Consider the following 15,403-nt stretch of genomic DNA (forward strand, 5'->3'; position numbering starts at 1 on the left):
CATGAATCACCTTATCCATGTTGCTAGCACATCTCCTGTTTACCCCCCCCCCCATTTATGTAAAAAACTGGTTGTTTCAACAATGACAGGGATATGGGGGGGGGGGGGGATGAAGCTGCAAGACAGAGCCTGGCAAATTATAGAATAATCATAATAAATTTAGTTTAATCCTTTATCCAAGTGTGAGCAAACAAAGTTTGCACCTGAAAATATCTTCAGGATTGGGGTCCTGAAGAATTTCTAATAAAAAGGTGGCACACCTTTTGGCAAGTCCTATAGGTAAAGATGATCTTGCCATTGCTTCTGCCTGGTATCTCCACTTCTGGGCCTGGCTCCCACTGAAGACACCTCAATAAAGGTCGAAACTAGTCTGGGTAGTGGCCCTTTCCTTAATGCATAACATTATACATATCCACAAGAAGATGTGTTTTGCATTATGGAAGATACTGAGATAGGAGTAATGTTAGCTTGCTCCACCTTTGCTACGAGTTGCCCAGTGTTGTACTACCTTACCCCAGTCCTGAAGATATTTTCAGGTCCAAACTTTGTTTGCTCACACTTGGATAAAGGATTAAACTAAATTTATTATAGTCTAACCAAGTGAAAAATAAACTTTCAACATCTTTCTCTAAATATAGAATAATCAGTAACTCAGGAGGTGGCTAAGGTATTGTAAAAGTTTAAGGGTGGGATATTGGAATAAGTGGATAGGAATATGATATTCTACAGAGAACAGCACTGCTTTGTGAATGTAGGTCTTGCCTTAGCAAGTAAATTGCTAAGGCAAGACCTACTGAATTGTCAGTGTATAAATGACAATTCAGTTGGACAAAGGAAATGATACACAACATAGCTGGACTTTGTAAAAGACAGGACAGCACACAGAAGTGTGCTGTCCTGTCTATTACATAAACTGGAGCAAACATAAATGGATATGAAAAACAGAAATTCATTACTGTGGGAAATGATGTGGGCATTACTTCACATAGTATTGATCCTCTAATAGTACTGATGCTAGCTGACTACATAGATTTTGCTTATTACCCACTTTATACTTCAACATGCTTCTCCCTCCCTAGCTCTCGCTTCTTAACTTCAACTTTTCTCTACTTGATCACTTCCATCAGCACTGCAATCATTTCACAAACTAGGGACAGTACTGATATCTCATTGTCAAGATATTAATACTGTCAAGGCCTACAAGGCTATCACAAAATCCAGGAATAAAAGTTCCACGTTCAGAGCATAATCTTTGCTCTCAACACCATAAAGAAATGTCACCTATATTTACCCTCTCATCTAATGATAGTCAGGTGAGGAGACATGAGACACTGAAATGGGTTGTTATAGGTTGGAAGCTGAATAGACGTCTCTGCCCCATTTCCTAACCAAGATGTCACCTAAGATACAAGGGAACACAGCAAAATTACTTTATGGCATTGGAAGCAGAGTTTATACATGAAGTGGTTTTAGAAGATAACAAATAACAGTTGAATTTATTTTTATTTAGTAAATCTTTATCGTTAGTGTATGTCTGTGGACACAGAAATAAGAAAAGCATGTAGTCTTGATTAAAAAGTTGTCCTGAAATTAATGAAATGTGGTCTATCAGTAAACAAAATAATCTGTTGAAGATAACTGAATAAATAGAGTATTTTTATGTTTATGTTAAAAAAAGGAAAGCAGTATTATTAGTGACAGAAGAATTATCCCTATAAAAAAAGTACAAAGATGGGGAGGAAGTCAACAGTGCCAATAACTTTGCCAAATGTCTGGTGCGAGTGATAGGCGAAGAAGAAGATTAGAATACATCAAGTGAAAATTATTTTTATTCATAATAATATATATAATTTAAGTTAAAATTAGGTTGAATACAAAGAGTAATCATTATGGTTGGGATTTTAACTGTGAAAATGCAGGTAAAAGAAAGAAAGAGCAAAAGAAAATAAAACAGAATGTTCCAAGTAGATAATTATGTAAGATCTTACAATAGAAGAAACAAATATGCTAAGAATTTTGAGTTTGATAATGTTAGACAAGGTTGTGAATAGCATCAATTTTTCCTGTGGTAGTTTAACACAATTAGGTGATCATAACATGAGATGGCAATGCATGTTTAAAGTTTCGGAGAAGAAGGATTTTTTAATGGAATCTGACCCACAGTTGTGAAGCAGCTCCATATTCCAACCATAACAAGCAACCATTTTACTATAATTTACTGATATAGTTAGTGGGATAGAATGTGTAGTTATAGTGTGTTCAGGAATGACAGGGAGAATAAAATGGGGGGAGGAGTATTGTTCATGATAGCTGATGAGCTACAGCCAAGGAGAATAGAAGTTGAATTGCAGGATAGAGAAAAGAGCACATTTGACGCCATTTGGTGTGAGATTATGGCTAGCAGAACTAAATATACAATTGGGTGCTGCTATAGACCAGGTGATGGAATAGATGGTGGAGATAGTATGCATAAACAAATTGATGAAATGAGTGGAAGGAGGGTAATTATTATGGGGGATTTCAACTATGGTAACATTGATTGGAAGGAGGAGAGGACACATGTGAGGAAGGAAATGGATTTTATTGAATTATTAAGGGATAACGATCTGAGACAGCATGTAATTGAAAATAGTAGGGGTGTGAGAGTGCTTGACCTGGTAATAGCATCTCAGAATTTGACTGTTATGAATATGACAAAGTTGCCACCTATTGGTGAGAGTGATCATAAGGTCTTGACCTGGGAGGTGGCTAAAGGTGTGGAATTTTCAATTAAGACAGGGTATATGTGGAATTACCGTGCTGGCAAGTATGACAAGCTTAGGAGATTGCTTGGATCAGTGCCATGGCATGTACAACTGCAAGGGCTGGATGTCGATACCGCATGGGAAGTGGTCAAGGAGCATTTACAGGAGGTTATGGCTGATTGTATACCTAGGGTCCGAATAGTAAAATAAGTAGGGGTTAAATGGATGAATAACACCATTAAGCTTGAGCTGCAAAAAAAGAAACAACTGTGGAGGAAATTTAAAGAAAGGGGTGACCTGCAGGCACACGAACGGTATAAAGTGCAGGCCAGAAGGATAACGAGTGTGGTAAAAAAAGCAAAAGTGGATTATGAAAGGAAACTAGCTATGCAAGCTAAAGAGAATCCCAAACAGTTCTTTCTATATGCTGCAGGAAGAAAAAAAAACTGTACTCGGCAAAATGATTTTAAGGAATGTAAGGAGGTCACTGAATCAGTCGATATAGTGGAGTACTGAGTGAGCACTTTGCAAAAGTGCTATTGTTATTATTATTATTATTATTCCGGGCAACTCCAAGGAGTCGACAGATTCATCGAGGGAGGCCCTAACATCATGTCAAGAACAACTATTCGACATTGACACAGTATCTATCATACCTTACCTCGAACTCATGCACAGTCGTAGTCCTCACAACAGACTCTGGAAGCTTATTCCACTCATTCACCACTCTACAAGTAAAAAACCTAGCTCTAACTTCCTTGTCAACCATGCTCTTGCCCAGCATCCATGGATGGCCCCTATTCCTCCCACCACCAGTCATATTTTCAAAAATATCTTCTGGATCAATCTTATAGAAACCCTTCAGTAATTTGAATGTCTCAATCATATCACCCCTCCTTCGCCTATCGTCCAATCTCTGCAACCTACAAATCTTCAACCTATTCTCTTAAGATTCATTCCACAGACCTTCTATCGTCTTGGTCACTCGTCTCTGGATCCTCTCCACTTCCTCCCCATCACGAAGAAACCCTGGTGCCCATAACTGGGCAGAGTAGTCTAAATGGGGTCTTATCAAGGCTCGATACAGAGGAACAACAACTTGTTTGTCTCTGCATGTTAAAGTATTTTTCAGAAGCCAAGTGATTTGATGAGCTGATTTAGTCACTTTTCCAATGTGCCCCCTAAACTTCAATTCCCTATCCACCAACACTCCTAAATCCCTGGCCTCATCAATCTCCTGGAGTACAGTTCCACCAATGCGATATACTGCTGCTATTCTTTTCACCCCAAAGTGCATAACCTTACACTTTGCAACATTAAATTGACATCCATTTTTCCTAGCCCAGTCCTCCAAACTATCCAAATCATCCTGTAAAATTTTGACATCCTGTGCACTCACAATTGCTCTACCCAACTTTGCATCATCAGCAAACAAATGAACACTTCCTCTCAAATCCTTTCCTATATCATTGATGAACAAACTGAAAAGCAGTGGTCCAAGAACAGAGCTCTGCAGCACACCACTAGTCACGAGCCGTCTTTTAGACTCCACTCCTGCATAAACCACTCTCTGGTATCTCTCCTTCAACCACCCTCCTATCCATCTCACCAACCCTATATCTATCCCCATCTGCTTCGGTTTACTGATTAGCGCTCCATGTGGTATCCTGTCAAAGGCCTTGGCAAGGTCCAGTAGTATCACTGTAAACCCATTACCCCTATTCAGTTCAGCCGTCACTGTGTTATAAAACGTGAGCAAGTTACTGAGGCATGATCTACCCTTCACAAAACCATGTTGTCCCCCATACAATATTCCTTTTTCATCTATCCAATCCTGTATTCTTTTCTTGACTAATTTCTCTAAGACCTTGATAATAATTCCTGATATGCTAATCGGTAATTTACAACAGCAGTCTTGGAACCACCTTTATGCAGTGGAACTATTTTCCCCTCTTTCCATTAAATTAAACAAAATGGTCAAGGGTACTGACAATTCTTCAGCTGCTTCTCGTACGATACGAGCTGGTATACCATCCAATCCCATGGATGTATTGACATTGAGGTTATGCAATAGACTACTCACCTCCACTTCATTCACCACAATTCCCGTATAATCTACTGGTTTATTCGTTTCTGCAATGTCACCACCTGGATGATATATACTTGTGTTGTGTCCCATTTTATTGATTTTTATTCTATCCATCTAGTAATTTCCTCTTATCTATGTTCTTCTATTATCTACTCTACGCTCGAGATATCACCAAAAATTTTACTAATACTTAAGTTATTTCTCCCCTTAGTACCCCAATATTTGTATTTATACTGCACCTTTTGGGACATTTAGTTTGAGATATTATATACAAAAACAAGGATAAAGAACTCAAATATGTCTGAAAGTGAAACAATGTTGCAGTCGTGACACTTTATCTCGTTTCTTAACACATTAATTTCCCGTGTGATTAGGTCTGTATTTTTTCAAGTGGTGCATTGGACAGCAATTTCAGACAACTTTTCTTATCATTGAACAAAGGTTTATTAAAAACTTTAACATGGTACAATTCAATTTTTGTTATTACTCAATTCAGTGCTAAACTAAATACTTACAAACTAACATTAGCTTATCACAAGTAATTAGGCTATGATCCTATAATGGGTATTACGATCATGCCGCCATAACAATTCAACACAAATTCATTTGACATGGACAAATAAGATTAATTCACACTATTTAACTATTCAAACTTAAGTAGATTAACTAAATCTTTTACTGCACTAACACACAACTATGACATTTTAACTTTCCTATACATTACAATAGACATGCAAAATTCTCAGGACACTTAATTATTCACATAACATTAACACTAGCCAGCTTACTTTTAATATATTCTGTCAGATACTAAAGTCCTAGTATAAATTTTCCTTGGTCACTTCAACAGTTCCGTATTATAATAATGATACTTATTACAGACAAATTTTAGTTAACATTAGATATATTTTACAGTACCTTTCTTTCTTGAGTTTTTCATATGGGCCTTTACCTTCTTCTGATTGAACTAGCTTGGTATAACCTCTCCGATAATCTGCTAATCCTACGTTCCTTTTGGAGTTGAACTATGCTTACACGGTCTTAAACTTTCGTAATTCAGGACACACTTTGAATCATCTATATGAGGGCTGTGCGATATTATATTTATAGCTTTCCCTTTCTCGTGGTTGTCACTGAAGTTGAAACACAAAGAATATGTTTCCTTTTCTTTGATTCTATGGGCTTCTTCGCTTCTTACATAGGAAATTCGGAATCGAAATCCCGCTCACTTTTGTTTCCATGTTGTGACGACGGATATAACCCCAATCTCCACTCAGGAAAACCTATGCCACGGAGCTCGTAGAGAACTCCTCGGGAACAGAACCAAAACCAAAAAGCCCTATGGGGGATTTCCAACCCTTTTATACTTGCTCTCCTAACGGCACCCACTTTAACTTCTTTTCTCCACCCCCTACTTGTTTTTACTTCAGCGACCAATTAGGGTGGCGTTTTTTTTTTTTGCCAAACGTCCTTTGGTCGGCGAGCCAAACGATGTCTCAATTCGGGAATCGGCCCCAAGCGATTTTCTGTTGTTTTTCTTATGCTAGCCTCTAACTTAATCCCCTTTCAAATTTTCTCTATGAATTTACTTAATATTTTAATCTCTAGCCTCTCACATACCATATTTTATGAATAATCCTTTTCTGTCTTATTTAGTTAAATTTTCTCTTTTATATCATATTACAACATCAATATATTCTTTATTTTTGTTAGTTAGTTCAACCAAACACCTTTATATTTTATTGGATGCAATATTTCCTTTTCTTTTAAATAATTCGTTTAAATTAGCTTTTATGCAGGGTTTTTAATTTATTTCTCTTCATGTTACACCATGATAGCTGAGAATTCTACATTCTTAAGATATCAGGTGTAACATTTGCAAAGTGCTCACTCAGTAACTCAACTATATCAACTGGTTCAGTTACCTCCCTACCATCGGCATTCTTTTAAAATCATTCTGCCATGTACATTTTTCCTTTTACTTGCTACATATCTAAAAAACTGTTTAGGATTCTCTTTAGTCTGCATGGCCAATGTTCTTTCGTAATCTTTTTTGCTTTTCCTACTACACTCGTTACCCTTCTGGCCTGCGCTTTATACGTTCATGTGCCTGCCGGTCAACTTTCTCCTTAAATTCCCTCCGTAGTTGTTTCTTTTTTTTCAGCTCAAGCTTAATGGTGTTATTCATCCATTTAACCCCTACATGATTTATTATTCGGACTCTAGGTATACAGTCAGCCATTGCTTCATGCAAACACTTCTTAACTGCCTCCCATGCACTATCAGCTTCTAGTCCTTGCAGTTGTACATACCATGGCACTGAACCAATCAAACTCCTAAGCTTGTCATACTTTCCAGCCTGATAATTCCACATGTACCCTGTCTTAATTGAAAATTCCACACCTTTAGCCACCTCCCAAGTCAAGACCCTATGATCACTCTCACCGATTGGTGGCAATGTGGTCATATTTGTTACAGCCAAATCCTCAGATGTAATTACTAGGTCAAGCACTCTCTGACCCCTAGTATTTTCCATTACATGCTGTCGCAGATAGTTATCCATTAATAACTGCATAAAATCCAATTCCTTCCTCCCGTGTGTCCTCTCCTAACTCCAATCAATGCGACCATAGTTGAAATCTCCCATAATAATTACCCTCCTTCCACTCATTTCTTCTATTTGCTTGTGCATACTGTCACCACCATCTTTTCCATCACCTGGTCTATAGCAGCACCCAATTGTATATTTAGTTCTGCTAGCCATAATTTCACACCAAATGGCCTCAAATGTGCTCTTTTCTCTATCCTGCAATTCAACTTCTATTCTCCTTGGCTGTAGCTCATCAGCTATCATGAACAATACTCCTCCCCCCATTTTATTCTCCCTGTCATTCCTGAACACACTATACCCATCACATTCGATCCCACTGTAGATACTGTGAGAATGTAGTATAGTTGTGTGGAAATGATGTTTAGGGCCTCCCTTGATGAGTCTAAGGACTCCCTGGAGTCGCCCGTAATAATAATAATAATTATTATTATCATAAGGATGATATGCAAGGTGTGTGGGCTATAAAAGTGGTGATTCATAACCTCTCCCATGAATAACATTCATGGCAGAGGTTATAATCACTAGTAGTATGCCCCAAGGATCTGTTTTAGGGCCATTATTGTTTATCATACATTAATGACACTGGGAGACGTTATAATGGGAATATACATCCTTTGGAGATTATGCATAGCTGATAAACAGTATGCCAGTAGTAGATGTGGTACTCAAAATGATTTCAATAAACAACAGACTATGAGCATATGGTTGGAGCTACTTCAATGTTGAGATATGTTTGGAAATCTGGAGGATGTGTATGATATGTCTTCTTCTTCTCTCTTCCATCATCTATGCGAATGATGATGAGGCAGAATGAACTCTTTCCGCTTCTGTCTGTACCAGGGGAGTCCGAACAATTCTGTCCCGTTTGGTGTCGCTTGTTGTGATTTGGTTTTCAGGTCCACTTTTATTTTGTCTATTCATCTAATTCTGGGCCGTCCTTTGGAACTTTTACCTTCCATCATTGTATTCAGAGCTTTAGATGGTAGTCTTTCTGTTCCCATTCTGGTCACATGGCCAAACCATCACAGTCTTCTTTCTTGGATTTTGTCTATTATTGTTATTTCTTGTTTTAGTCGTTTCCTTATGTCTTCATTTTTTAGTCAATCCAGCAGAGATACTCCAAGTAATCTTAGCCAACCCATTTCGGTAACTAATAATTTTAAACGATATGTAGTATTCACAAATGGAGGGAATAAGAAAGTGGAGGAGATGAGAGTCCTAGAGGTGAAGGTGAACAAGAACCCGAAGTTTAAAGGCCCCACTGCTAAAAATGTGAGAGAAGAACAAAGTAGAATTATGGCAATGATGAGAAGACTGACATGCACAAGTTCTAGTGCCAAAGCATTAAGAAGACTGCATGCCTGTATGCAGATTTGACAATTGCTTTTTTTTTTGAGGAGGATGAAGATTTTGAAAAGGTCCAGAAAACTCTCAGTTGTCACCAGGTCACGGGAATGAGTGATTTATGAATCACTTGGGATGGGACCTCACCCCTACCAAGTGCATTGCTCGGGTAGCAGATGAGGGAAGCCCAAGTGGGCAGCTCCGAATAACAAGCCGTGGACCAAAGCCGCACTTCAGAACCATGGTCAGGAGAAGTGTTGTAGACCACTGTAAAGATGCCAGCAAGTAGAAGAAAAAAAAGCCCCCAGTTCTGTGCAGCTCTTTGCAATCCAAGGTGGTGGTGGTGAGAAATCTGCAAGAGCAGGGGATGCTAAGAATCTACAGAGGAAGGTAGACCACCATCTGGAAATTCGGCCCTATTTATTGGTTCTTTCAACACTCAAACTCTGTCTTCCAACTCCTATATTGATTTCCTGTTTCAAGAACTGCAAAATGTAAAGTTTTATATACTTGCTATTTGTAAAACCCGAAGAATCTCTGAATTAACAGCAAAATGGAACAATGGTGACCAGGTTTTCCTGGGAGCCTCAGATAATGCTACAAGGGCTGGAGGAGTTGGCTTCATCATAAATAAAAAGCTAACTAAAAGTATTATTTCTTGCACAATCCATTCTGAACGACTAGGAACACTAAAATTAAAAATAGGAGAATCAGTAACAATAAAAATAATAGTAGCTTATGCACCCACCTCAACAGCTGACAAAGAAGAAATAGAAAACTTCTATGAACACCTACGAGAAACATTACAGAAAAAAACAACATATACAATAGTGGGTGGAGATTTCAATGCAAAGATTGGTACAGTATTTATTGAAGAAAAATACATTGGACCATGGGGGAAAGGGGAAAAAAATGAACGAGGTGAACTCCTGGCAGAATTTGTTGAAGCAGAAAGGTTGTACATTATGAATAGTTTTTTTAAAAAGAGAACTGGAAAAAGGTGAACTTGCCAATCTCCAAATAGAGAGACAAGAAATCAAACTGATTTCATTCTAATAGATTGCAAAAGAATAATAAAAAATGTCGAGGTCATTGGGAAAACCTACTGAGACATTCATTCAGACCACCATTTAATAAGAGCCGCCCTGAAAATACAAAGAAAAAATGAAGAACGCATACGAGCACAGTCCAACCATAAAAAATGCTCAAAACAGATAAACCCAGAAGAATTTAGAAAAAAATGTGGAAAAAAATGACATTGATGAAGATTTAACAAACTTTAATAATCAGTTAATGAACTGCAAAGAAAGAACCTCCCATGAACTTCCTCCTAAGACCAGAGAACACCTATCAGCAAGAACGACAGAACTATTGAAGAAAAGCAGAATACTGAAAGATACAGGAAAAGACCGCTTAGAATATAAAATTATCTGTAAACAACTGAGGCAAAATATCAAAGACGACTATAACATATATAGAATGACAAAATTGGCAGAGGCAGCTAGGCTCTGCAGTAGCCTAAAAAAAGTAGAAAAAGAAATAAATCTAAAGCAACCACTACCGTCAGCCTTCATAGACAATCAGGAAAACAGAACCTTTACTCATCTAAACAAGTAATCACAGCTCTAATAAAAGACAAAAATTTGTAAAATTTGAAAATACCATCTGTCCTACCTGAAGAAGTATAAATAGCTATCCACCATATGAAAAATGACCGATCACCAGGAATTGACAGTATAAAATCTGATGAATTAAATATGGGACAAATACTCTTTAAAACTCTAGCAGAAAGATTTACTCAATATATATGCTGACCTAGTTGGCCAAGTGGGTAGCGTATCTGCTCTCCAGCCAAAATTCTACGGGTTTGAATCCCACCACGGGCATGGATGTTTGTGATTGTCTGTGATACTAGTGGTTGGCAGAAGATGGCGTTGGTGTGATGAAGGTATTTGCGGTTGGTGAAGACTAAGAGTTGTAGAGTAGGTGCCCTCCCTGGAGGTGTTATGTAATAATAATAATAATATACAATTAAGGAAAGTACCTACTGAATGGAAAACATCAAAGACCATAATTCTGCATAAAAAGGGTAATAAAAAAGACATCAATAACTACAGACCCATCTGTCTAATATCATCATCATCAACAACCATGGGTCCAGTGCCCGTAGGTGTCCGATGTCATCTTGACACGATTCCTCCAATGCACTCGATTCTGTGCAGGATGACTCAGTCAATGCATAGAGCCTCCACACCATTTGACAATGTCATCATCCCATTCTCTGTTTGATCTTCCTTTTTTGTTCTTTTCTTCAATCATCCCAAACAGCAGCATTTTTGTTTTCCTCTCATCATTCAATCTACATATATGGCCAAAGAGACGTAGTTTCCTTTTGACTATTTTCTGGATCAGGTTTTCTGAAAATAGCTGCAAAGAACAGGCTGGTTTCAAAAAAGGCTTTTCAACAATAGATCACATTCAAACTATTATTCAGCTAACAGAAAGATGCAGAGAATACGAGATTCCAGTTTGTCTTCTTTTTATAGATTTTAAAAAGGCATTTGACACTGTTGAACATAACACAGTATTCCAAGCTTTAGTAGAATAAGGTGTGGAAAAAGCATGCACCTTTTCCCACACCAGCAGAGAAAAAGAGCTGCTTGGATAGCCTTCAACAAAATAAAATCAACAATTACCAACAAAACATAGATATAGAAATAAGAGCCCATCTTTTCAATAGTCACATCTTACTAACATTAACTTATGACAGTGAAACATGGAACACAACTTTAAAACTCATAAAAGATATCTACAAAGAAGGCACAACAAATATCATCCTCTTCAATCACCTGATTAAAATTAACTTAAGTAGAGGAGTACGTCAGGGTGATGTCTTATCACTTAATCTCTTCACATTCACTCTGGACAGCATCGTTCAAAAAACTGACACTGAAATGTTAATTATCCTACTATTCGCCGATGTGGTACTAATAAATGATGTGGTACTAATATCTCACTCACCCAAACTCTTAGAATCAACGCTGAATAAAATAAGCCAAAACTGCCAAAAAATTGAATTGGAAATACATCCAGACAAAACAAGATGGATGAAAAACAAATACTGTAAAGATTATACAATCACTCTAGAATCTCACACCATTGAAAAAGTTGAAGATTACATCTCCCTCGGTCAGTCCATAAAAATGAATAATGACATATCAAATGAAATAGCAAGGAGAAAAAGAGCTGCTTGGATAGCCTTCAACAAAATAAAATCAACAATTACCAACCAAAACATAGATATAGAAATAAGAGCCCATCTTTTCAATAGTCACATCTTACCAGCATTAACTTATGGCAGTGAAACATGGAACTCAACTTTAAAAGAACAAAGTTTAATAACAGCTCAACATGCAATAGAAAGAAGAATGTGCAATATAAACAAAACAGACCACATAAGACACACAGAAATCAGGAAATAAGTCTGGACTCAGAGAATGAGAGACAACAGATGGACAGTCAGAGTTACAAACTGGTATCCAAGAGATACCAAAAGGAAACCTGGAAGACCAGCCTTAAGGTGGGAAGACCCAATGATTAATAAAGCATAAAGAAAATCGAGAAGAATCGAGATCATATTTGTAAATGATACTGGGAAAGATCTGGGAAGAAGAGGAGAATATTCAGTTATTTGATGATGATGCAAAACTGGGGAGAGAAATAGTTGATAAAGGTGATGTAGATATTCTGCAGGATGATTTAAATAAACTGGCATTGTGGGCTTATGATTATTATCAGTTCATCATCATCAAATTCCCGACATTAACTCTCAAGGGGTATACAGGATATGATAGTACTACATGAAAAACTAACAACATTACTAACTTCCTATCTACTATTTTCCTCCTGTTATTAAATCAATCTGTTCTCTGTCAAGGCTCCAACATTATCAGGTCTTATATTTCTATCTTCTAAGGCACTTTTACTGTATCAATCCACCTATATCTTGGTCTTCCTCTGGGTCTTTTTCCTGTTAACCTGGAAGAGAACACTTGTTTTGCTAATCTTTCCTCGCCCATTCTGTTTAAGTGACCATACCACCTGAGATTAGCTTGGCTAACACATTCCTGGATGCTAACAATGTCAAGGTCTTGCCTAATATTCTTATTTTTAATATGATATTGCAGTTGATGTCATCTGTTCATGCGCCTTAATCTTTCTCAGGACTCTCATAGCTGTGGTCTCTAGTCTTTGGTCAAGTATTTTACTTCTGACCCAGCTCTCAGATCCAAAGTTAAAATTGGTTTGAACACTGTCTTGTATACAGCTAATTTAGTGTTCCGACTAATTTCCCTTTTATTCCATATAAATTTATTCAGTTGATTTCCTACCATACCAGCTTTGTTGATTCTGTTATCTATTTCCATAATTAATTTACCATCTTCACTAAAATTCATGTCTAAGTAACTGAAATGTTTTACTTGTTCTATAGATTCTGCATTCACAATGCACTTGATATTTTTCTTTGTCTTGTTAACTTTCATACCCTATCTATTACAACAGTCATTCAATTTAGTCAGAGAATCTTGTAGACTTGTAGTGGATTTATTTAGAAGTATAACATCATCTGCATAAAGTAAAGAGCTGAGATTAACATCTCCAATTTTGATATCAGGTTTAATACCACTTTCCTTCATAATGTGATCTATATAGATAATGAATAACAGAGGGGATAATGTACATCCTTGTCTACCACCAGATTTAACATAAAACCATCTTCCTGTACTTCCTTCAATTGTAACTTCTGACTTACAACTCAAATAAAGACTAAATATTGCTTGATATAATGCCCCATTGACACCACACAAGTGTAACATTATGAATAGCTTTTCTCTTGGCACCTTGTCATATGCCTTTTCCAGATCTACAAAACTTAAATACAGATCTTTGTTATATTCCCATGATTTCTCATCTATTTTTTGTAAAGTAAAAATCTGATCCTGACAGCCTCTATTTGGCCTGAATCCAGCTTGTTCTTCAAAAAGCTTCCCTTCCACAATCCTTCTCAACTTTTTCTCAGGTATACTTCATAAATCTTATCAGGAACACTCAGTTGAGAAATACTCTGTAATTCTCACATTCAGTTTTATATATTGGCTCTACTCCAATCATCTGGAATTCGTCCCTCTTAACTATGCAATGCAGCCACTGTAAGACTCTTATACCTCCACATTTGAGCATTTCTGGTCAATTATCATCTACTACAGCTGCCTTTCTATATTTCAGGTTTTTTATAGCTTTTTCTACTTCAAGTATGGATATATTCCTGATTGCATGCCTGGTCAGTGTTTTTTACCACTGTGCTGTCAGTATTAAAAAACAATGATTGTTTCATTTAGCAATTTTTCGAAGTAATTACCCCATTTTTTTCTCCAGTTTTCATGTCCCCTTTATCATCTCTAATTCCTTTCGCAGCACTCTTTCCTCCATTTCTGAGCTTCTTCAACAACCTCCAGAATATCTTGCCACTTTCATGGTATTTATTTTCTATGTTCTTACCAAAGTCTTCCCAAGACTTTGGTTTAGCTTCCTTACATTTGTCTCTGTATTCTCTAAGAGCACAAGCTGACTTATTTGCCAGAAACTTTTGATATGCTATATTTTCCTTGACAGCATCTTTAACTTCCTGTGTCCACCATGGAGTTCTGATTTTTTTTTTTTTTTTCCCCTTTGCAGACAACTTCACTACTGCTAAATCAATCAATGTTTTCTTCAGGGTTTGCCACTGAATCTCCAAGGTTTTTTCCTGTTCTCAAACCTCATTTTTTCTTGAATAATGTTTGATTATCAGTTTAATGTTGCAAATGTAAGGTTAAACAAGCACTTTCGATTGAAAAGGTTGCATATGGTGTATCATATTGATTGTACTGGATTGCAGGAAATTGATAAGGCTAGGGACTTGGTAGTAATGGTGGACACAGAGTTGAAGTTCAGAGTGCATATTACAAAAGTTGGTAAAATAGCTCAAAGGATTACTTGGAAGTTGTAAAACACACTAAGAAGTAAAGACAGGGAAGTTGTTAACTCTCTTTATATGGCTATAATTTGGCCACATCTTTACTGTGCATTTGGTGACCTGAGTTTCTTGGTGATCAGTAAGTGATAGAAAGAATTCAGAGATGAGTGACTAGGCTGATGACAGGTCTGTGGGATGCTCCCTATGAGGGTAGGCTGAAGTTGTGTGAGTTACAAAGTTTGCTTGATATGCAGAAAAGATGGGACATGAGAGAAACTTATAAGATATTAAAGGAGTTCTTAGTTTTTCAATATATGACAAAAGTCATAGAACTAAGGGTCATCCATGGAAGTTGTGTGAGAGTGTGGTTTGTGTGGATGTGAGGACTACATTTTTTACATGGAGAGTGGTAAATGAGTGGGAATGGATTGCTAGAATTAGTTGCAAGTTCTCTGACAGTGAATGAGTTTAAGGAGAGATACAATAGGTTTTGTGTGTAAAATATATAGTTTGGGTCTCTAACGATGAGTCTGCAGACTCCATGGAGATACCATATAATAATGGCAAGACCTGTAGTACCTTGGAAAAAAAAAACTGTA

General features: G+C 37.1%; 1 protein-coding gene across 2 annotated transcripts in view; it reads right to left on the minus strand.

Moving 5' to 3' along the window:
- Positions 1–15,403, minus strand: part of LOC150102838 (protein kinase C-binding protein NELL1-like) — a 299,735-nt gene that overhangs the window by 39,995 nt on the left and 244,337 nt on the right. The window lies entirely within an intron of this gene.

The sequence above is a fragment of the Typopeltis vanoorti genome, chromosome 10 (genome assembly GCF_054136105.1).
Source record: "Typopeltis vanoorti isolate ZY-2024b chromosome 10, IOZ_Tvanoo_1.0, whole genome shotgun sequence".
NCBI classification, from domain to species: Eukaryota; Metazoa; Arthropoda; class Arachnida; order Uropygi; family Thelyphonidae; genus Typopeltis; species Typopeltis vanoorti.